General features: G+C 42.5%; 1 protein-coding gene across 4 annotated transcripts in view; it reads right to left on the bottom strand.

The window, feature by feature from the left end:
* Positions 1 to 22,063, bottom strand: part of FRMD4A (FERM domain containing 4A) — a 356,355-nt gene that overhangs the window by 290,088 nt on the left and 44,204 nt on the right. The gene's annotated exons all lie outside the window — the stretch shown is intronic.

Here is a 22,063-nt window from a genome sequence, read left to right as displayed (position 1 = left end):
AATCTGTCTGTACTGAGGAGTTAAAACAACCTGGGGAGTTCACCCTGGTACCCAGGGAGTGCTGATCCAGCATCTTCCCTTGGGACAGGGGCAGAGCTGGTACAGGTAAAGCCTGGGGTGCCTGTGAAATTTCGTACCGTGACTGTGGAAGCTCAAGTTAGAGAAAACTCTGGAAACCACAGCACCCGACCAGGAAGAAGGTAAATACTACTGGGAAATGTGAATCACTAGGGGAAGTCCTACAGGACTAATCCATAGTCACAGAGGTTTGTGGGCATGTTTCAGGCAGGAGACAGTGGGTAGCAGCACTCAGAACAGCAACCAGGAGAGCTCCCTTTGCTGTTTGTTTTGCAGCAGTTTGGGTTTATGCAGTTCCTGTGGTGCACAGCACAATGAGCAGTCTTAGGTCAAGTCACTTCTCTACTGTTTTACCTGTGTTTTTCTACAGAATGAAACACCCTTGTATATTGGGTGAGAAATAGGTTATTTTCAGACTAACAAAAGCAATGGCTTTTCCATCCCACCCGGGGGGCCATACTTCTTATTTATTTTTATTGACCTACTCTGCTTTTCCCATTTGAGTTACAATTTGACAATTGCTATTAACTGCACATTTAACAGTTTCTCCTGGCTGATGTCAACACATGAAAGTTAAATAGTGGGACAAGAAATTCATTAAAATCCATTTCATTTTGAAATCCTGGCAGGCTGGTTTTTTGTTGTTGTTGTTGTTGGGGTTTTTCTTTGTTGTTTTGTTTTGTTTTGGTTTGGTTTGGTTGTTTTTGTGCAAGACTACCAGGCCTCAATCATAACATTTTAACCTCTTGCAATTGATAAAAATGTATTTACTTGCATGCTGTGCAGAGCTTGCTGTACAAGAGGTGAGAAGGTAGGAAAGGCAGCAGAGACCTCTCCCACCTGAGTGCTGCCTGCCTGGACACTGCTGCTGCTTCCCTGGGACAGCACCAAGCCTTAGCTGTGTTCTGCACTGGATGAAGCATCAGGGGTGCAAGGGATCTCTGTATTTGATGTTGCCCTGATTTTTAAAAGTGTTAAGTTTTCTTTTATGGTTCTTTTTTAAAGTTTTAAAGTTCTCATAAAACTTCTTTAGCCTTCTGATAATGCTTACATATTTGAGAGTCAGAGTTCCCACACAATCTCATGTACAAATAGAATAGTTTATGTATTTCTCTGTGGGTGGAAAGAAATTATTGATCTTTGGATCAGTGTTGTTGAAGAGGTGGTAATTCCATCTTCCAATCCACAGTCACCTCTGGGATTCTATAAATACCAGATGTTAGAATAAAACTCTCTCTTTTTTCTCTTTTGAACTTACCAAGCTTCTGTGCACTCATTTTGTGTCCGATAGCAACAATTCCCCAATCCTGAACCACCCAAGGGATCTCAGAAAACCCTACACGATGGGAGCAGCTAAAGAATAAAAAATGTGATTTTTTGGACAGCCTCTGAGTGGGCAAAGCACTTGTCCTTCTGCTTGACAGCAGACCACCTGCTCTCTCCACGCAGGAATAACCATCAGCATCACGGGAGCTCAGGCTCAGCACTCAGGCACAGCTGCTGCCTCACCTGAGCTGCCACCACTGCTGACCAGGTAGGAAGTTCACAGCCTCTGATGGTGGCCCAGGGGCACCCAGCAAATTGTTTTTCCAGGGGTGGTGGAGTTGATTTTGCTGCCAGCACAGAGTGGCATTAAACCACCTGGATCTACAGATGCTGTGGGCAGAAAGGAGCCACTCACAGCACACAAGGGCCCCATAGTTCATCAGGGGGAGGGACCTCCCTTTATATGCGACCCTGAACAACCTTCCAGATCCTTGCCTCTGCCCCACAACTGCAGTGAGACAGAGGGGCACGTCCACAAACTTTCTCTTCCCCTAACTACATCCAAAAGAAAGTGACTGTCATCACCTGGCTCTGAGAAACCCCAAATCCTATCATACTCAGAAAAGACTTCAAACATCACAGCTTTCCCAAGTACAGCCTAAAGGTGTGAGCTAGGCTTACCTGACTTAAAATAGTCATTAATGGAAGGATTTTTCTCATCCAAGCTCAGACAGGTCAAAATCAGATGTCTAATTTTAAGTTAGTCACCTCACAGTATGCTTTCTTCTAGCCACAAGTGTCCAGAGGCCACTAATTTGATTTAGATGCCAATTTTGGGATGCCATAAACCACCTGTTGGAGACACCTACTACTTTTCATCAACTATAGGGAGACAGGAGAGTGAATACCCCAGAATTAGATGTCTAATTTTCAGGTGTCCTGAATTAGGTCAGGAAGATCACCTCCTGCCCTTATTGGCAGGGCTGACCTGCTTGGGCCAAGGCTCAGGGACATGAGCAGAACCAAAAGTGGGTGGTATCTGGATGAAGAGAAGGACAAAAGTACCCTGAGTGAGGTGAAGGAGAATCAAACCTAAATAAATCTTAGTGATTGAGTCAGACTAGATAATCAAATATATTATATATGATATATAATCAAATGGGGTGCACTAGTCCAAGGTTCTTTCCAATAAATGCAACCACGAGATGACAGAGCACCAAGAGTGGATAATGAAGCAGAAGAGAAACCACTAGGGATAATCTAAGGGCAGGGTCATGGTCTTATTTCTTTCTAGCTGTTCTTACCAGCTTTGCACCTATGTTGTCATCCATGGGTTTTGTAGAGAAATTATTTTATCTATTTGCAGGTTAACTAATAGTGTTAAAGACATTTTGGGGAAAATGGAAAAAAATAAGGGAATTACTTTGAGGTAGCATAATGGTATTCAAGGTCAGGATTAAGGTGTGATTAGTCTTGTTTTTCATATATTGTGTTTTGTTTATAAAATAGATACATATTTCAACCTCAGCACCTCGGTGACCAGCAGTGGCAGGAGTGTGAAGAGCAGTGACCACTCTAGCCTGGCAATCTCTGCAGAGAGTGGGAAGAGAGTGGGGAACAAGCCTTGACACCCCTGTCTCATAAAGGGCCTGGCCACAGCCGTGGAGCAAGTGGCCGTATCATGAGCCAGAGCAAGGTGGGGCTCACAGGACTGCATTAATCTACTCTTTGCTGCAGTGAGGTGATCACAAACATGATGGATTGGATCACTTAATCCAGTCAGACAGGAGCTTGGTGATGGGTAAATAAGGAGAGCCAGCAGCCGTGTGCCCTCTGCTGACCCCGAGCAGCGGCCGGCCAAGCCCCCAGTGCCCTTCTTGACCTGCTGCTGGGGCTGACACTGCTGATCAAACACATGCAAGTGACACAAGAGTGTGCCATTGCAGGCAGGGTGTTTGCCATCAGAAGGGACGAGGGCAGAAATGGCACCAGGGGCTGTTGCTTCCTTACCTCCTGCACACTTAAGAGCAAACAAAAGGTTTCTCATCCACAAAAACAACAACAACATCAACAAAGAGGAAAAAAGATAAAGCTTGACAACGCATTTAGATATTCCTGTGAGATTTCCAGTGTTTTGAATACTGGGTAAATGGCACATAAGGCTGGAAATGGCACCTCTGGATTTTGGAGGGGGATGCAGCACAGCTGAGCTATGTTTAATGAGGGTGCTCTGGCAGCACTAGATCTGCACAGCAGTCAGCCTCTTGTCAACAAAATGCAGCCATTCCTGCCTCGTGTTATTTGATATTAACCAGCACAGTTGCTTAAAATTTAACACCTGAATTAGAAAGATTTTGATCATTAATGGCTGCATGCAATGCTACACTCAGCGTGAGCCATCAGACTGGCATCTTCATTTTGTGTATGCAAACTCTGCAGCTAGAAAAGGTTGGGTTGGTTTTTTAAAAGGCTGAAATAATTCCACTCTTTACCCTTGATAACAGCAGCAAAGTCTGCTAAATTTTCCCCCCTTTCTAAGAAAGAAAAGAAAAAAAGGATGCTCACAGTGAGATAAAAGTATGAGTGTTTTAACATAATATATGTGATTCATTATTGGCTGATCAATGATTAGATGTGGCATTCAACTCTAACCTCTTGCAAAGTTTTATTAGATGGGAGAATTAGTGCCTGGACTGGCAAACAGGGGAGGGTAGAGATCTAGAATCCTGGATATTTATACTGAGTAAGCAGACATCAAAGGATTCTCACGCAGGTTGTGGGTGAGGATTTTGTTTTGGGAGGGTGAGAACAAATCTTCCTTCAAAAGCTCAAAAATGCAAAGAAAAATTATGCATTTCGCTGACACCAAGCATTGAACTGCCACAGTCAGAAAATGCAACCAGAGCCAAAAAAGGGTAAGAAACAGCAGAAAAGAATAGCACAAGTCCATTCTCCTTGAATAATCACTACATACATGGGCATGTTAATACATAAATACATATTGAAATATATTTAGCTTACAGATGTTTCAAAACTTTTAAAATAAATAACAGGTTTTTATAGTCTGGCAAACCCTGTATTTTGAGGTAATTAAGGCTGATTGCTTTCAGAGCAGCCTGTTAATAGGTTTTCCTTATTTATCAAGGGTCATTTAACATTTGCAGTATACAAAACATTCCTCCAAACCATCAAGCCACTTTCCATGAGCAAGCCTGATTAAATACATGACATGATGGGTCTCACACTGCATCTCTCTGTGGCTCACAGTGCTCTATTTACCCAGCAGTTTCCATCCCAAATAGAAACAGCATCTCATTACTGGTTCCTTGAGCTGCCTTTCCCTTAAAGCTGCCCACATGGGGATTTTTCCCTTTTGAGGTCTTCAAAACTTGCTCAAGGCTGTTGCCTTACCTCTGTATAGAGATACTACACTTGCATAGTCTTTGGGTAATATGAGCAAAAAAACTCAGAGTCATTTCCAATGGCATGAAACAAAACTTGGGATCTCTAAATTTTACCTCTCAGCCAGCTCAGAGGAGCAATACCATCCCTTCAGGAACTGAAGGAGAAGCCAGTAACCAACCACTGGGTCCCTTTTGATTCCACCCAAGGTTCATGGACCTCTCAGAGTACCCTTGGAAGGTTTGCAAGAGCAAACTGCTGACCACTGGCAGAGCAGAGGTTGATCTGAACATGAAGAATTACAAAATATGCTGGTCTCTAGGGAAGTGAGGGGCAGAACTGGGCTCAGATCCACTGGAATGACATGATCAGAGGGGGCTGCACCGTGTAGCTCCCCAGGAGCAGCCAGCCTGGAGGAAATAGGAAGCAGCTGTTTTGTGCAATTATTTCTTCACAACGTATGTGTTGTAGGAGGGGGAACGAAGATGTGTGTTTCTGTGACTAACCTCTCTTGTGAATAGGTAATCAGCAGTAATTAAAAACTCCAGACAGCTTCTTGGGGGGGAAATCCAAATTGTAAAGTGATGGAAATATGAGTGAGACAATTTGCTTCCTCTTCCACAACCACAGCTTGTCTCTGACAATCTGGCAATACTGGCTGAAAAGCCATGCATGACCTTCAGTGGGTTTTGTCTGAAAACCACAAAGAATTCTGGCTGCTTTCTGGACTCGGCTCTCATCTTTAGTACCTTAATTTACCAGATCTGCTCTGCTTTATATTTTGATTGCATTTGTCAAGTGGAGAGCAAAAGTGTTACAGGAAAACTATGGAAAAAACACAGATAATGCCTGACTCTCAGGGAGGGCAGTAGATGACTAGAAGATACAGAAGAATGAGACTAAACTAAACTAATTTCATACTATTTGGGAACTGCCAGCTTCCATTATTGTACTGCGAATCTTACAGCATTTTTTTTCCTCAAAAGCCCCAGAGAATATAAGGCTCACTTTTATAGATATAAATGCCTTGATGTTGTAAAGAAAACAATAAAAATAAGCAAAAATATAAACCCCAAACAAATAGAACATGGCAAACAAAGAGACCTGACCTCCACCCAGCTAATTTCCTACCTACAATGATCTTCTCTTATAATGTACAGGTGGAATAGACAGCTTAAAATACATGACAGCACAATTAAAATGGTAGCTTGGCTCTGTGGAAAGATGGCATTTATGGCAAACTTAACTTTTCCAGCATTTTTGCATATACATTTAAGGAAGTTTGAGAATATTTATTTTGTTTGGTTAAAATGCCAAAGTCTGAAAGCCAAACCAACTGATGAAATATACTCAGATTTACAGTATGCAAAAATTAACCCAAAGAAACATAATCATGTTTTATTGAAAAGCACACACATACACACTCTCTGATGAATAACATGAGCTGGGTGAAAATCACTCACTCTTGCTACAACACACTGAACTCAAGGACTTGGTGACGCAGTTGCCAATCCCTCATTCTCAAGGACCATCTGCTCCCGAATTTCATCTCAAACTCTTGCAGACACATTTTTAGCATTTTTGAACATGTACATTTACTGGTGCTTCCCTCACACACTTCTTGGAAACCCACAGTCACAGAATGGCTGTATTTCTCTCTTAAAGGACAGGTAGAAATATAAGTGTCACTAAGTTGCAGAGTTAAAATCCCCCTGAGTTAAAGAGGTCAAACTGCCTCTTCCACGATTCTGCATCTCTCTTTGGTGTGGGAACATGTGAGATCAAATCTCATCCAGACAGTTTTCTTCATAAGGAGGCAGACTTGGCATCTTTTAAAGAAAGATAATTCTTAGAGGACTGATGAGGTCACTAAAGAAATACTGACACAGTGCATTAACGAGGGCCAGTCTGATCTGACCTCTGCCTGAGCCATTGAATATTGTGGGATTGCTTTTAATATCGACTATTCTTCAGGGAGCAGGAGGTCATGAGCTACATGTTTCATATGTGTGAGTGGTTTGTGGCTGACTGATGCCTGCTGATCTTTGGGGCTGCATGGATCACTTGCAGTGAGAGGCACCATGTGTGATTAAAAATAACTCTGGGCTCACTCAGGATTGCTGTGGGGCAAAAGGTTATTAAACCTAGCTGAGTTCATAACAAGATGATCCAGAGGCATTCACAAGATCTGTTAAGGCAACTGAGATTGTGGGCTAGGGTCTAACACCGAAAGGGGCATCTTAAAATTGGTCAGATTACATCTGTGAGAATGCATCCACCTTGGACGTAGGAAAGCATCCATGCAATAATCAGCCTTCTCTTTTATTTCAGGAAAATCACTGCATAGCTCTGATCTGGAAAATCATTCCCAAACTCAGAATGTTCATGTCACATGATCTTAGTTTGTCCCAGTGCTGCATCTCGAAGGGTTCATCTTGCAAACCCTGTCCTTAACAATCTTTAATGTCCATAACTTTAAGACTCATACTCCTATAAAACACTGACAAAAGTCCATTAATTTACAGTACGATCAGGGGAAAAAACATATTTGCAAAACAGATTACAGCAAACCTCTTTCCACCAGCCAGTAAATTTTACTCAGGAGCACAAAAAGCCTAAGTTGTCTTTTGAAATCACAACACTTGAAGGACCACAATGGCTACTGAAACTGTGTGGTAGTGATAAGATGTATACAACATCTGGAGGGGATGTAGAGAGATGTTCATCCAGTACCACATGAGCCGAAAGTTCACAGCAGCCTGCAGGTGTTTCCAGCAAACCAAGCTACCCACAGTGACCTTGGTCTTCATGAGTTCATGTCTTACACCCCTTGGCTGACTACATGGCCAATGTCACAGCCAGAGAAGAGGATGAAGCTCATGGACTTTATCAATTGGGACAGCTGACCAAGGTTGTTTGTCCTACATTTGTCTCCTTGTTCATTTCTAGCCCATATTGGGGCTTTTTCTAAGTGAAAAAGTGACCTTATTCTCAGTGAGATTTATGGGGCAAGCCCTGCTGATTAGTGATGCTCTGCTCCATCAGCTCTCACCTGTGAGGCTGTGAACCACCCAACTTGTGACAGATCCAGAGGAGGAGGCTGCAGCCTCCCCAGGCAGCCTGAGGACCAGAGCACAGGTATGGCCAAATGAAAGCAGCACAACCCCTGCAGCTCTGCCAGACAGCACAAACATGGGACTAGTCCTCTCTGCCCAGACCAAGCACTGCACATTGCCAACCAGCAGTGTGTGTAAAGCCATGTGTGTTATTTCACCTGGGGAATGTTCTTTTGGACTGAACCTTCTGGTTTGTCTCGGCTGATGTGTGGTTCACCTCACAAAGTGGTCTTGAAGCACATGACCTATGTTCCTTCCAGGTAAAGCCCTACTGAAATATGATGCTAATGTGGAAAACAGCTAATGTGCTCTGAACAACAATGGACCAGAGAGTTTATGGGATGTGGTTAAAGCTTGCCTGGAGTAAGTGCCTGGAAATTGGTGCAAAAGAGAGGTAGAGAGGTCCTTGGCAGCAGCTGTTTCACCACACAGACCTCTGCTGTCAGGTCACACTGCTTCCTAAGGAAACCTGGCCAAAGGCTTCAAACACTGGGACTCTACCATGAAACTCATTTCTTGGATGATGGGGTGACATTAGGAAATGGACTGATTACAAGACAATTTTCCCCTTGTACAGTGAAGAGGATCCCACCCCTTTCAATTCAAAACACAGATGCAGTAAGTTAAACCTCTGTACTAACTCAGCCTAAGTGAAACTTGAGAGATATGAGAGATGCTTATGAGCTTAGCAAGAGAGGGACCCCTAAGTCATATGCTGGAAAATGCTAAACTATTTGTTAGTGCATCTTCGCTGCTCTTTTTTTACCTCACTTATCATGGAAGTGGTGAACAATTGTCTCACCCTCTTTTTTATTTTTTCTTTTTTTTTTTTTTTCTTTTTTTTTTCTTTTTTCTTTTTCTTTGTGCAGCATTTGAAGTTGTCAAGGACCTTCTTAAGGTTTCAGAGGTCACATTAGAAAATCAGGTCTGGTTGAAGTGCTCTTGAGTGATGAACATGATAGAAAATGCTGATTTCAGAACTGAAGAAGAATGAGCTGGTAATAAGATTTGGGGTAAAAATATGTGATAGACCAAAGTTCATCGTGGAGCTGAGAGCTCTCCTGCCTCTGACACAGCTGAGACAGCTCCATACAGACTGGTAGGGAACAGTGTAGAATAAACAGAACATAGACTATATACAGTTTATCAAGTATTTTCTTTGGTGAAATACACAGCAGGATGGAATTCCCTGTGTTTTAAACATATAATCTGTGCCCTCCAGCTTTGTGCTGCATCTTTTTGAAAACCGACAGCATGGAATTAAAGTTTCCAACCTTTGTTCTTGAGAAATAAACTTTCAAATGTGGAATTCCAAAATGCAGATGAAAAATAAAAATTAAGAAAACACAAATCAATAAAACACAACCTTTCTGATAATATGGTTTTTAAGCCAATACCATCAAGGAAGGAAAATTCTCATGATTTTGACTGTATGAATCTGTCACTCCACTAGAACACAGAATTTAAATGAGCCTCCTCTCATACAATGCTTCATCTGTCTGTGTATTGAGGTGCAGTTGACATACATGTGGTGTTGGACCCTGTATGGCACTTGGCAAAAGTACAACTTGAATGCAATTGAGACCTGTACAAAAATAAGAAAGGGGAAATTCAGGAGGAAGAATTCAATTTCACTTGGTAGCTCAGATCTGACCCGAGGTGTCAAACAGGCTGTGTAACAGAATCCACAACAATTCAACAGACTCTCTATGGACAAAATGGGGCCACAGTGGAGAAAGATTGAAAAATTAATTCCATCCACCTGTACGAAGAGGCCAATGTCACTGAGTTAAGAAAAACAGAGGAGGGGTCATTTGTGAGGACTTGAAACACAGACAAGAAACACAGAGATGTATCAAGATCTTTCCTTCTTCTCATGAGTAAGAACAAATTTTGTAAACAAATGCACAGCACCTTGCATATGCTGTTTAATTTAGATGCTGTCAGCTTTCTTATCACAAACCCCTCCTTTCTTGTGGCTTTTAATGACATCTTTTGTAAACTGCTTGGACACCCTCTCCCGGACTGAGCAGCTGTAGCAGGTTGGTTGACTCCCTGCCCCCAGAATTGAGAAACAGAAGGTGTACCTCTGTGGGGAGAGCATAATCCATGTGGGATTTCAGAGTGCCTTCTAGCAGTGCGTCAGAGAATCACAGAACAGGGAACAGAACCACAGAATAGAATTGGGTTAAAAGGCACCTGTAAAAATCATTTGGTTCCACCCCCTCTGCCATGGGCACCTTCCATCATCCCAGGCTGCTCAAAGCCCTGTCCAAGCTGGCATGAACACTTCCAGGGATGGGGCATCCACAGCTTCTCTGGGCAAACTGTGCCAGGGCCTCGACACTCTCACAATAAACAATTTATTGCTAGTATCTAATCCAAACCTGCCCTATCTCAATTTAAAGCCATCCTATGCTCTTTCAGTTTAAAACCATTCCCCCTTGCCCTGTCACTTCATGCCCTTGCCAAAAGCCCCTCCCCATCTCCCTTGTAGATCCCCTTCAGGTCCTGGAAGGTGCTCCAAGGTCTCCTTGACACCTTCTCTTCTCCAGCCATCCTGAGCCTAGATCTGGACATCTGTATGCCCAGGAGTGCTGTATCCATGTCCAAAGCAGAGCCCAAGCCAGGGACCCCAAAGAGAAAAATCAGACATCAAATGCAGGGGTTTGAGGGAGGCTGAGCTGGCTCCAGCACCAGCCCACCACAAGCACCCAAGTGCAGCAGGCTGCATCTCCCTCTGGAGATGTCCAAAGGCACCTTCCTCTCTTTGTCAGCCACTGGCACAGGGATTCTCAGCCCCACCTCCCCCCACTGAGTTGCTAGGCACTTAAATTACAGATACAAATTGGGACCCTAAATTAGGCAGGCTCAATCCCACACCTGGTACTTTATATATTATGAAACAGCCTTTCATTATACGATCGTGTATTTTCTTTTTATTCTCCCTGAAGGATTGTTGCTTCATTTGGGATGCAGGATGGCCAATTGCTGGCAATGTATCATGGCTGAGTTACTTAGGAGGGTGATGCCCAGAGACCTGCTGAGTCTGGGAAGTGTGCAAAAAATGAGGCAGGGAGGTACAGGGAGACAAAGAAGTGGGCTTAGGCTTTATACAAGTGTACATAGTTAAACAGAGATCTGAACAAGGGCTCCTGTCTTACACAAGCTCAAAGTTGGGATGCCAGGATGAAAAGACAAGTCCCTGAAAAGTTCTGCTGTCTGGTAATTCAAACACTCCTTGCTTCCCCTGAGTGCAGCAGTCACTATTTCAGTATAAGCTTGGACTTTAACTTCACTGGTAATGCTGAAAAATTGCCAAGCAAAAAAAAATAAAAAATAAAATTAAAAAAAAAAAAATCAGCTCCCAATGCAGAAGTTATTAATCTGAAAATGTCACCAATGGCTATTTCAGCCACTTACATATTCCCTCAGCTCCCTTCCAAATGTGGAAATTTCTCCATGTTGTCTTTTTCATACAAAATGCCCAATTTTCACTAAGCATAATTTTTCTGACCATGACACACTTTCTCACTGATGTTATTTTTTCCTGGTCAGGTATTGTTGGACACCCTGGGAGAGACCCGGGCTCTGACCCTTCCATTACTTGGCACCAGGCACCTCACTTAATCTGCAGCTCTCACCTTTCTCCAGGCTAAAATCAAGTGAAAATCCTGGAATTAGGTCTGGAATAATACTGAATACTGAAGTCTGTCTTGGAAGTGTTTCAACTGTATACTGTGTTTTGCAATGCTTTGAAAAATAAAGTTCTAGGTGTTTCCAATAATGTAGCTAAATTGAGTGGACATTTTTGACCTTAAAATCTCTTGTACTGCAGCTTCTCATCTGTAAAATGGTGGTAAAAGCACCTTCTCTCCTTGTAGACGTGTTTATAAAACTGACATTTGTGAAGGTCCCTGATAAAATATAGGAAAGAGAACATTAAAAGCACCCATGAGGCAATTTATAATTCTATCTTCAAAGCAGTATTTCAATAGTACTCAGTAATAGTGTGCAGCACTTTATACATGGCTTTTTTGGCTGCAATTCATATTTGATTTTTCGGTGTCAGTCAAACAAGAAAGTATAAAAGTTTTTCTTAGTGACATCTTTCTATATTCAAATGAGAACCAAACTAGCAAGAAAATTACATGATTCTAATTATGCTTTGTGCATATAAATCAGCTGTGAAATAATTTGAAACTCTTGTGTGTTTGGGGTCTTTATCAATGAGGCAGAATAATTACCAATAAACCTCCATTAAGTCTTACTTTAAAAAGAAATGGTTATTAAATATGAACACAATTCTGCACTTCAAAGTCATAATGACTCCCCAGTGGACTGGGCAGATATCAAGGCTTGTATGCATCAATATGCATATCTCCAAAAAAAAAAAAATATTTTGTGTTTAAAATAGGAATTCCCCCCTTTACCTTTTTTCAGGGCAAGAGAGTGCTGTGACCTAGAAACAAAGTTAAGCTTGATCAAATGCAACATGGCAGTCAAATAGCCAGTCTAAATGTAATGTCAATAAACATAAAACAAGCATTGATACAATTCTCAATAATGCAGATTCTCAATACGCATAGAATATTTTATTCTCCCAAGCAGCTTGTATAGATCAAGCAATAAAAGACATCAGTTTCTCTCTTCGATCTGGTCCAGTGAGCACTGATAATAGATCTTGCGAGACAGGCTGATAAAAGTCTATTGCTGAACATCAGCAACAAAATAATAAATTAAAAGTTCCCATAAAGAGATCTGAAATGTAAATAATGTCCTCTTGCACAGCTCTGTCCAGCAAAGAAACTCATGTTCCATTTTAAAGAAGGCAAATAACCTACTCCTGAATTTATACTCGATGAAACAAGTACCTGGGGGTGAAGCCACCTGGCCCAGCTTGGTCAGGGAGCTCCCTCACTGCCGTCCATCTGTTTGCATCTGTTGGCCACAATCCACTGTGGGTCACCCCAGAGTGTCCCCACACAACGACACGAGTGCCCACCACTGCTGGGAGACACTGCAAGACCTGCTCCCAGACAGAAGATCTTCTGATTCCTTCTGAAGGTCTAATTAGTCACCCATTTCATAGGTGAGAACAGAGCCCCAAAAAGCACTGCAGATGAGGTGGCACTCAAGGGGAAATCTTGCTCTTGCCTTTGAGAAGGGACAGCCCCTGTGGCTTCTCCAGGCAGGTTGTCCCCACATTCACAGCAGCAGCACCAAGGCTGGGCTCTGCAGAGGGATTTGCTGCCCTGGGAAGGCAAAGCTTCTGCAGGGACACCAGCAGGAGGACTGGGTGTGCTCCTGGCTCTGAGAGCCGGGCATCCCGCTGGGAAAGCGCTGCCACAGCTCCCTCTGCGGGCCCTGCCCTCCGATGGATGAGCATCCTCCCTGCTCAGCCTGCAGCAGAGAGAGGCTGAGCAGGGGTGGAGAGAACGCTGGATGTGGGGGTTTGTAGGCAGATACATGCCTATGTATGACCCCCTCATGTCCCTGGGAAAACAAGTAAGTTGGAAGGATAATAACATTTGGTCCTGGGAGGTTCTAGGATTTATCACTTGGTGAGGAATAAGCAGCTCACTTTCAGGATGGGACTTCTTTGTAGCAAGTAGGGAAAGGTAACTTAGAAAAATATTTAACCCTTCCACTTAACTTCTCACTCAAATAATTATTCAGTGATTTCTTCCCCACTGGAGCAGTTTGATGCCTGCTGGGGAGGCAGCTGCCACACCTTGGCCTTCGAGGACTTGGGACAAATCCAGCCCTTGTTCCAAACACAAACCATGCTGCACAAGCAGAAATCACAGCACATCTGGGGCTCCCCAGCAAACCTAAGTGATTGTACCACCTTACTGTGCCCTTCCCCGTGCCACAACCATCTCCTGCTCTCACCTGCACTGACTAATTTCAGCTGAGCCCCTGTACTACAGATGGATGTCTCTTCCAGCTCCCATGAGGGAAAGTCTCCTCAAAACCACCTTGGGGTGTTTTCAGAGGCCAAGCAGCATGGACGGCTGCAAACAGAGCTTCTCATCAGAACTGGCTGGTTGTTAAAAGGAAGATTACAGCATCAGATTTTTTTTTTTTTTTTGCATGAAATTATTGCTCAGCTCTGATAATAAAAACATGCCTGATTGCCCTGAGCAGAGTTCTCACACAAAACTTCATGCTCATGCTCGTATGGAAAAGAACATAACTATTGTAAAGGTCGAAAATGGAAGCAGTTATAAATGTATATTTGAAATTGAATACAGGCACAGGTTAACACTTCCTTGTAGACAAACTCCACCTCACTTTCTCCAGCCATTCTTGCACATCCATTTGAAGGGATGGGAGAAAGACAGGACACACAGTCAAGCTAAAGCCACCAGAGCCAGGACGTCACCTTTCTGCTGCAGTGTGAATTGTGCATCAGAGGAATCCAAGGTGGTCCCATTCTCTTTAGATCAAATTCTCTTGTGGCGAGAAACTTTCTGTGCAGACACGCTCCACAGCCTCCCACAGCACTGACAGCTCTGCCACTGCCTGTGTCCCCACTCCTGTGACACATGCCAGCTCCCCAGCCAGCCTGGCAGACAAAAAGGGCAGACAGCCTCAAACAACCTCATGCCCCAGGCACCGTCACCCGATGCGGGGCTGCCAGGGCTGCCCAGGACACGGATGCTGCATCCTGGGTGCTGGATCCTGGATGCTGCATCCTGAGTGCTGGATCCTGGATGCTGGATCCTGCATGCTGGATCCTGGGTGCTGGATGCTGCATCCTGGATCCTGGATGCTGGATCCTGGATGCTGGATGCTGGATGCTGGCTCAGCCTCTCCTGCTGCGACACACACTGGCCTGACAGGGCTCCCTCTGAAGCTCAGCCCACAGGTGATCATGAAACCTCTGCACAGTTAAGCTTTAAAGACTTTCAGTTCAGAGGTACCTTAACATTCCTAATGCAAAGGAGGTCTTGCTGCTCTGGCACTGGCAACACTTCCATTTCAAACACTTAATTTCATTACTGAGCCCAGCCCAAGGGTCTTCTCATCTGTATTGATCTGAGATCTACCTTCCTATATTCTAGTAAATGTAATTGAGGTTGAAACAACCAGGTTTAGCCTATTTAGAAGCATTAATGTTCTGTGAGGATGGAAGCTCCATTACTTTAACATCTCACAGCTGAAATTCCCTTGTAGCTGTTTATTGACCTATAAAGATGTGACATAAATGCATCCTTGATACAAAGAAAATGGTGAGGCAGGTATGACATTTCTCCCCCAGGCACCTAATGCAGCTTCAATTATCTTATCTGCAGGAAAAGTGGCTACAGAAACCTAATCACTGCTTCATTTACTTATAGCCAGCCAAAAACAGGCCACTCAGCAACTGTACCTGGCACCCTGTCCCTGAACACTTCCCCACCAAGGGTTGGAAGCAATTATCAGATGTGCTAACAACCTTTGCACCACTAAGAAGGGAATAATCAGGTTAATTAATAATCAGGTATAATTTTCTAACCAAGAAACTCTGCTACAGAATAAAACATTTGGGGAAAAAACCCATTCCACCACTTCCACCAAAACCACCGGCCCTAGAAAATCAATAATGTTTCTTTTGGACCTGAATTAACTTGCAATCTAATACACTATACAAGCTCAGACATGAACACAGAAATTATATTGATCAGCCAAATTGGAAAGGGTAATGGAAACAGGGGAAATAACATTTGGGCAGTAGTTAAAGCAAAGAGCTGTAAGAGAAAGCAGAGACATAGAGACATGCTCCCTCCCCCTTACATATCCCTCTTCTAATTACATTTAGCTAATCCGTTCAATTAACATTGATGAATTTTATGATGAAAAGCATAATGAATCCATTAAACATAAAACAAGTATTGGCATAAATCCTTTTCACCCCAGGAAGTGAATTATATCAGAAGAGCTACAGTAATTTACTAATAAAGTGATCTAATGATGAAAAGGAGCCATTCATTTTGTGGCCAGTTAAGATCCAGGCTGGCAGCGCTGGATCCTCTGGATCAGACAGTGATGCTGAGGGACTTGCTCCACTCCCAAGCTGCAGTGATTGGAAGCAGAATTGGGCCAACTGCCCACGTCACTCACTGACACCTAATAGTAATAATAAAAATAAAATAAAATAAAATAAAATAATAATAATAATAATAATAATAATAATAATAATAATAACAATAATAATAATAGTAATAATGTTGCACTGACACTGTCAGGATTTTTCATCTCCCCACTCCTGCTAGACTCTTATATAAATAGCCAATTTGTTAAACAGTTACTCACTGCTTTATAATTCATAGACTATCACAGAAGTTTTAATGAGAAACCACAAAAGCAGTAAGAGGGATGTAGGGGCTGAGACAACTATTTATAATGCAGCAAATATCCTGCTAGAACAGTCTCATCTTGTGACGTGTGCGTTACATTTCTATCATGTGCATGCTAAATTTATATGTCATGCATTCCCTTAACAAGACTATTCATACAACTATGATAAATAAGGCCATAATCTGTGGCGATTTCCATCCTTCTGTATGCCAGCAGAAGTCTCTTAGCAACTGTTGTTAGGGGCAACGCCAGCATCCAGCATCTTTTCGTGGAATTCAGCAGCAACCAAGCTTCCACCGGCTTACGATGGAGGCTCCAGCTATACCTCGGAGAAAAGAGAGCCTCCCTTCCCCCTTCCACAAATCCATCCTACTGAGACACACTCAATGCACAGTGTGGGGCTCAGAAATTTTTAGAAATTATCAATTTAGCAAAATCCAAGTGGCCGTTCTGGACATGACGTGTATCTCTTCTCCTTTCACACGACAAGGCTATTAGCTTGTTCTCCAAGATCACAACAGCCTGTCCTCTCCCCTGCCTGCTTAAAATTCACGTCAGAGTCTTTAAATGAGGCTAGGGAACCTCTGAAATGTGCTACAAAGAAATCCCTTTACTAGTCCCCTGTTGAGACGTGTCAGGGATGCACTTCCAGATCCATGTGCCATGTGTTTGCCTGTAAGGTTGCAGCCATGATCTTAATGCTCCTTTAATATTTTATTCCAACTGTAGCCTAGTGCCATCTAATTGCTGAGCATCCCCTGCAAGAGGAGTTGCTACAATTCATCTGTTTTTCCAGGATGCCATTTTTATTTTCAGTGGGAACACAGACAGTCCTTCTGAATGAGAACTCTCCAGATTGTGCCAGAATGCTGAAGGGTCTTCTGGATTAAAGAAGAAAAAAAAACCCAAATGAGTAAAGTCCAACCAAAAGAGTGATGGGGGTTTTATGGCAATCAAGCCAAAGTGTGTTTTGAGCACCGCCAGCTTTAATGATGACATCTGTGATATGGGCTGAGAAGGGCATTGGGCTGCCTCTTCCCTGGGGATTACATGAATATTTCATCTCAAATCAATTACTGAGTTGCTATTCCCACTGCTCCCCTTAAGGCTATCAGCCAACTCACTTTAAACCTCCTATTCTGAGGCAGTTGACATCTCAGCCTTAAAGCAAATCCAAAAATCACATATACAAAGTCTCCTCTGGTCTGAAATTTGGCATCAGAAGGGCTTACCCTGCAATGACATCATAATGTTTCAATGAATAGAGAACTTTTCTTCTTTTAAAAAATTCCCAGCAATTTTCACATGTACCTTTTTCCTCATTTGCATTTAAATTACTTCATTAGGTGCTGTGCCATTTTCCTTGTGTTTTATTTGTCTTCCAGGAACAATTTCTTCCCTCTCTCTTTCAAAATTGAAAATCTGGCAAGTTTCACCCAAGCTCCATGTTGGAGTAATATTTAGATTCAAACCAAAAGAGCCAAAACTGTCAAAGTTGTAGGCAACATTCTCTTCATTGTAAGCAGTTGCACAGCTGTCAGATCAGTACAAGAGTTGAAATATTATTTGCTATAATACTCAGGCACCACTGGCTGATTTATGGATCTTATGTCAGACTCAGATTTGAATTTCCTTGTTTATACTATAGTTGAATCATTGCCTTGTTGCTCCCTCCCACGAGAACTGGTCAGGAATTTCAAGCTTTTATTTGCCAGACAAGGAATTATTCGGTTCTGCTTGGAATTAGCATCACTTGCTCAGCCTTGTTTGGCTGAATATGCTTCTGTATCTCTCAACCTTCAGTCCTGATCAGATCCTTAGGATACAGCAGTGAGCCTAAAATCCCCTCTTCACAACTTTCAAACTTTTTGGCAAGAAAACTTCTCAACTAGTTTTAGAGCCTTGTCACACAGACACTATGGACTAACCCTGAGCCAGCTCCTTGACCCTTAATCATAATCAGTGAAACAAATGGGAGCCACCACTCACCCTTGGGATGAGTTGGGATTTGAATGGACATGGTGGGGCCTTCTGACATTCAGGTGTCAAAATTTATACAAAACTCTCCACCTTTACTACTAAGAGAAAAAGTAAGACTATGAAGTAGAAGAAATAGAAGAAAAAAGTCTCATGTGTATTGTGACATTCTACAAGCAATTTCATGTCAGACACAGCCATCTGGAAAATAGGCAAGTCCTTCTTTTCTTACAGTGCTTTGCTTCACTTAAAAATCCTAAGTCTTTTGGGATGTCTCTGTACATCCCATCCCTGGGCAGATCTCCCCTGGAAAGGATTTCCATATGAAGCTCTCACTGGCCCTTGGGCTGAGCTCTGCCCTTCACAGAAATGCAAAGGAGGGTGAGGAATTACCCAAGAAAAAACATATTGCTCCAGCAGGACAGTAAAAACATCAAATTGTGAGGTGATGAGGTGATGGGAATAGCAGAAGTAGTGCATTAACTCCTTTTCTCCTAAACACCATGAGCAAGTGAAAGGAGCAGGGAAAGGCATGAACTTCCCTTCAGAGAGATTTGACTCCTGGTTATTTATAGGGTGATCACAGATTTGTTCAGCCTTAATTGCAAGGCAATTGAAGTCCTATGAAAAGAATGCAGTGGAAAGAGGGAAAAAAATCAAGCAGGGAGAGAGGAATGAAAAAGGAAAAATAAAAAAGTAGGTCTAAGTAAGACTATAGTTCATAAAAAAAATATTTCTTATCAACACAATGACATGGTGAAAGACAGAGATAATAAATGGCAGAGGAGCTCAGCACAGAAAGAGGCATTTAACCAACTTCACAGTGTGGTGCCCTGTCTCAGTTGGATGAGACTGCTTCATCCCAGCATACAGGTCACAGAACTTTGTCTCTAGATGTCAACAGGATCCCCAGGGGATTTTAATTTCATTTACTTTTAATTGCTCTTGGCAATTAGGCACACCTACAGATTGAATTAAACTTTAAGGATGGTTTCTCTGATGTTTCATAAGTTTGAGAAGACAGTAATTAATAGAGAAAATATTAGACTCACGTGCCCTCAGTGCTAACTGATACCACTTCTGGTATCCTTTTAATGTGAATGTTTGTTTTACAAGGCCATGCACACTCACAGATGTATTTGAATTCTTTCATTGGACACGAAGAAGCAGCCTTCAGGAAAATCCTACTTGTAGGTTTGCATTAGCTGTAGAACAGATACAATTTCTTTTGTGACTGGAACTAATGCAGTCTGCAAGAAAATCAATGCAGGTTCACAGGGAAATAACCAGAGAGTTAGCAGAGCATAGTGCAGTGTAACAGAGACATGCTCTGCTAACACTGAAACATGCTCAGTAGTCATGCTTGTGATCTTGCTTCCTTCATATTACAGCCAAGCCTTCCAGGAGTGCATCAAACAGCTTCCAAACACATCAGTCTTGCACTCACTTTTACTGTCTGCTCTGTATTTGCATTATGAAGACTGATCTGATTATTCAGTGCTGGTTCCAGAAGTGAGTGTTCTCCATGCTCACTTGGATTACCAATGTGAAAAACACAGTGGCAGGACTAGAGACTAATTATTTTTAAATGGATTTTTTTTCTCTTTTACAAAGGTGCTGGCTCTATTTACTCCATGCCTCTGATCAAAGATGCATTAAAGCATCTTCCTATCTGCAAATGAGAACTTCATTCAGGCATGGTGTTTGTGTGTGAGTCCTAGTGCTTCTTTTTCTGCTCATTTCTAATGCAGTATTGAGTGGTTTGGTCTTTTGTTTGGGGGTTTATTTTATTTATTATTTTATTTTATTTTATTTTATTTTATTTTATTTTATTTTATTTTATTTTATTTTATTTTATTTTATTTTATTTTTTATTTTATTTTATTTTATTTTATTTTATTTTATTTTATTTTACTTTTTTTTTTTTTTAAAAGGCTCTAAAGCAATCATGCTTTATGATGCCAAATCTGTTTGGAAGGAGGAAAAAGTAACAGGTCCTAAAGAAATTTGTGTCCCAGAAGAGGATAAAAAAGAGTGAAAATAAATAGTGAAGGAATTACACAATTTATTTATATGCATCATTGCAGAGCTAAACACAGTGCTGGCTAACCTTTGGCTCTGTTGGACACAGGGAAAGCTTCCAGCAGCTCCTCAGAAAAGCCACCCCTGTAGCTCCCTGCTCACCAAAACCCTGCACACAGACCCAGCACAGGAGCAAACACCCCCAGGGCAGTGTGACAGCAGGACACAACCCTGCAGGGTGGCTGCTGCAGTTGCACTAAGAAGCTCAAAGAATTTCCTAACTTCCAAGTGAGTGACTGTGCTGCTTAGTAATATTAATTCATTTTTTTTTCCTAATTGCTTTATTAAAAGTCAAAGAGCAAGGGAGTTTCTTGAGGCAACGGGAAAATCTCTCAGAGAAATCTCCCAGGATTTGCTGTGGGAAGCTGTATTTAATATTGTGATTGCTGATGTGTGATAAAGGGTCAACAGCAGGGCAAGAATCAGTGATCGTGGCTCCTGCTGCACAGGACTTGCTGCCATGTGCCTGTGCTGCACATTTGGTGTCTGGGACAGCTGGCAGCAGCAGTCTAGCAGACATTTGATGGTGTGGATGTACCAAAATATCCACTGAACCCAGAGCTCCTTGGCTGGGTGAGACAGCCACAGCAACAGGGGCTGCTCAAAAGGGATCCCGTGCTGGGGCCTCTGCAGTCACATCCCTGCAGCACCAAGTGATGGATGGGTCTGCTTGGATTTCTCAAAAACACAGAATATTAACTATGAAGGGCAAGTGGAGAAACACTTGGCAAGATTGGTACAAAACTCTAGTGGAGACTAACACAGAAACCCAACTTCCCTTATCCCCTGAGGCCTCACTGCCAAGCTGCAGAGTGGAGGAGCCCTTATCCTGTGAGAGCAGAACATGACAAGCTGATCAATTCTTCACAGCAGCAACAAGAACTGCAGTGAAGATGTAGCTGACACTGAACATTGTAATATTAACAAAAAAAAAAAAAAAAAGTTGGCTTTTTTTTCCTCCAAGCTACAGTTGAATAAGCAGTTTGTAAAGTAAAATAAAACTAGAACTGAGGTCCATCAGACCTCACCAGAGCAGCCTGCTCCAAGATATTTGGATTATGGACACTGCATAGCAGGTTCACTGTCAGCTCAGCATCCCCTCAGACTTGATACATGTATGAGCAAGTGGTCAGTGTGCAGATATCTTCTGTCATTTTTCTGATTTTGGACACCAAACATGATCAATAGTGATGTATTGAGGGCATGTGGATTTCCCGATTTCCCTGGTAGTGCAGAAGTGTCAGATTTGAGTCCCAGACAGGATAAATTTACTCTCACAGAATTACCTGAGAGAACTCTAAACCAGGGACTGATGGAAGATGATATCAGCAAGGCCAGTTGCATGAATATCTACCAGGTCTATAACTGGGAGGGATTTATGTCTCCTGTGAGATCCCTGAGTTTCATTATTATCAGTACAAAACCAGTCAGCATCAGCCAGTCAAGCTTTGAACTTGACCTGTATTACACCTTTCACAGCAGAGCAGCCATAACCTTCAACCAGCAACACCCAGGCTTAGAGGAAAGCGAAAAATAACTGATTTTAGTTCCTCCCCATGGGGTAGGTAAGGTGCACTAAAGCAGATAAAAATCACAAGCCCAATAAACAAACAACAAACAACAGCAAGCAGATGCAGATGCCCTTTATTTGCCACTGTATTTTGAGTAAACCTGTTTGCTGACACTGCAGCCTGAAGATGTGGCAGCTGCTAATTTGGGTCCTGGTCACTAAGCTGGAAGCCTTCATCCCCAAGGAAAGAAACAAAACCTGTCCTCTGTGACACACAGCCACAGTC

The sequence above is a fragment of the Lonchura striata genome, chromosome 1A (genome assembly GCF_050655825.1).
Source record: "Lonchura striata isolate lonStrDom1 chromosome 1A, ASM5065582v1, whole genome shotgun sequence".
Classification (NCBI taxonomy): domain Eukaryota; kingdom Metazoa; phylum Chordata; class Aves; order Passeriformes; family Estrildidae; genus Lonchura; species Lonchura striata.
Note: the sequence above shows the minus strand (reverse complement) of the source record. Positions and strands in the feature narration are given on the sequence as shown.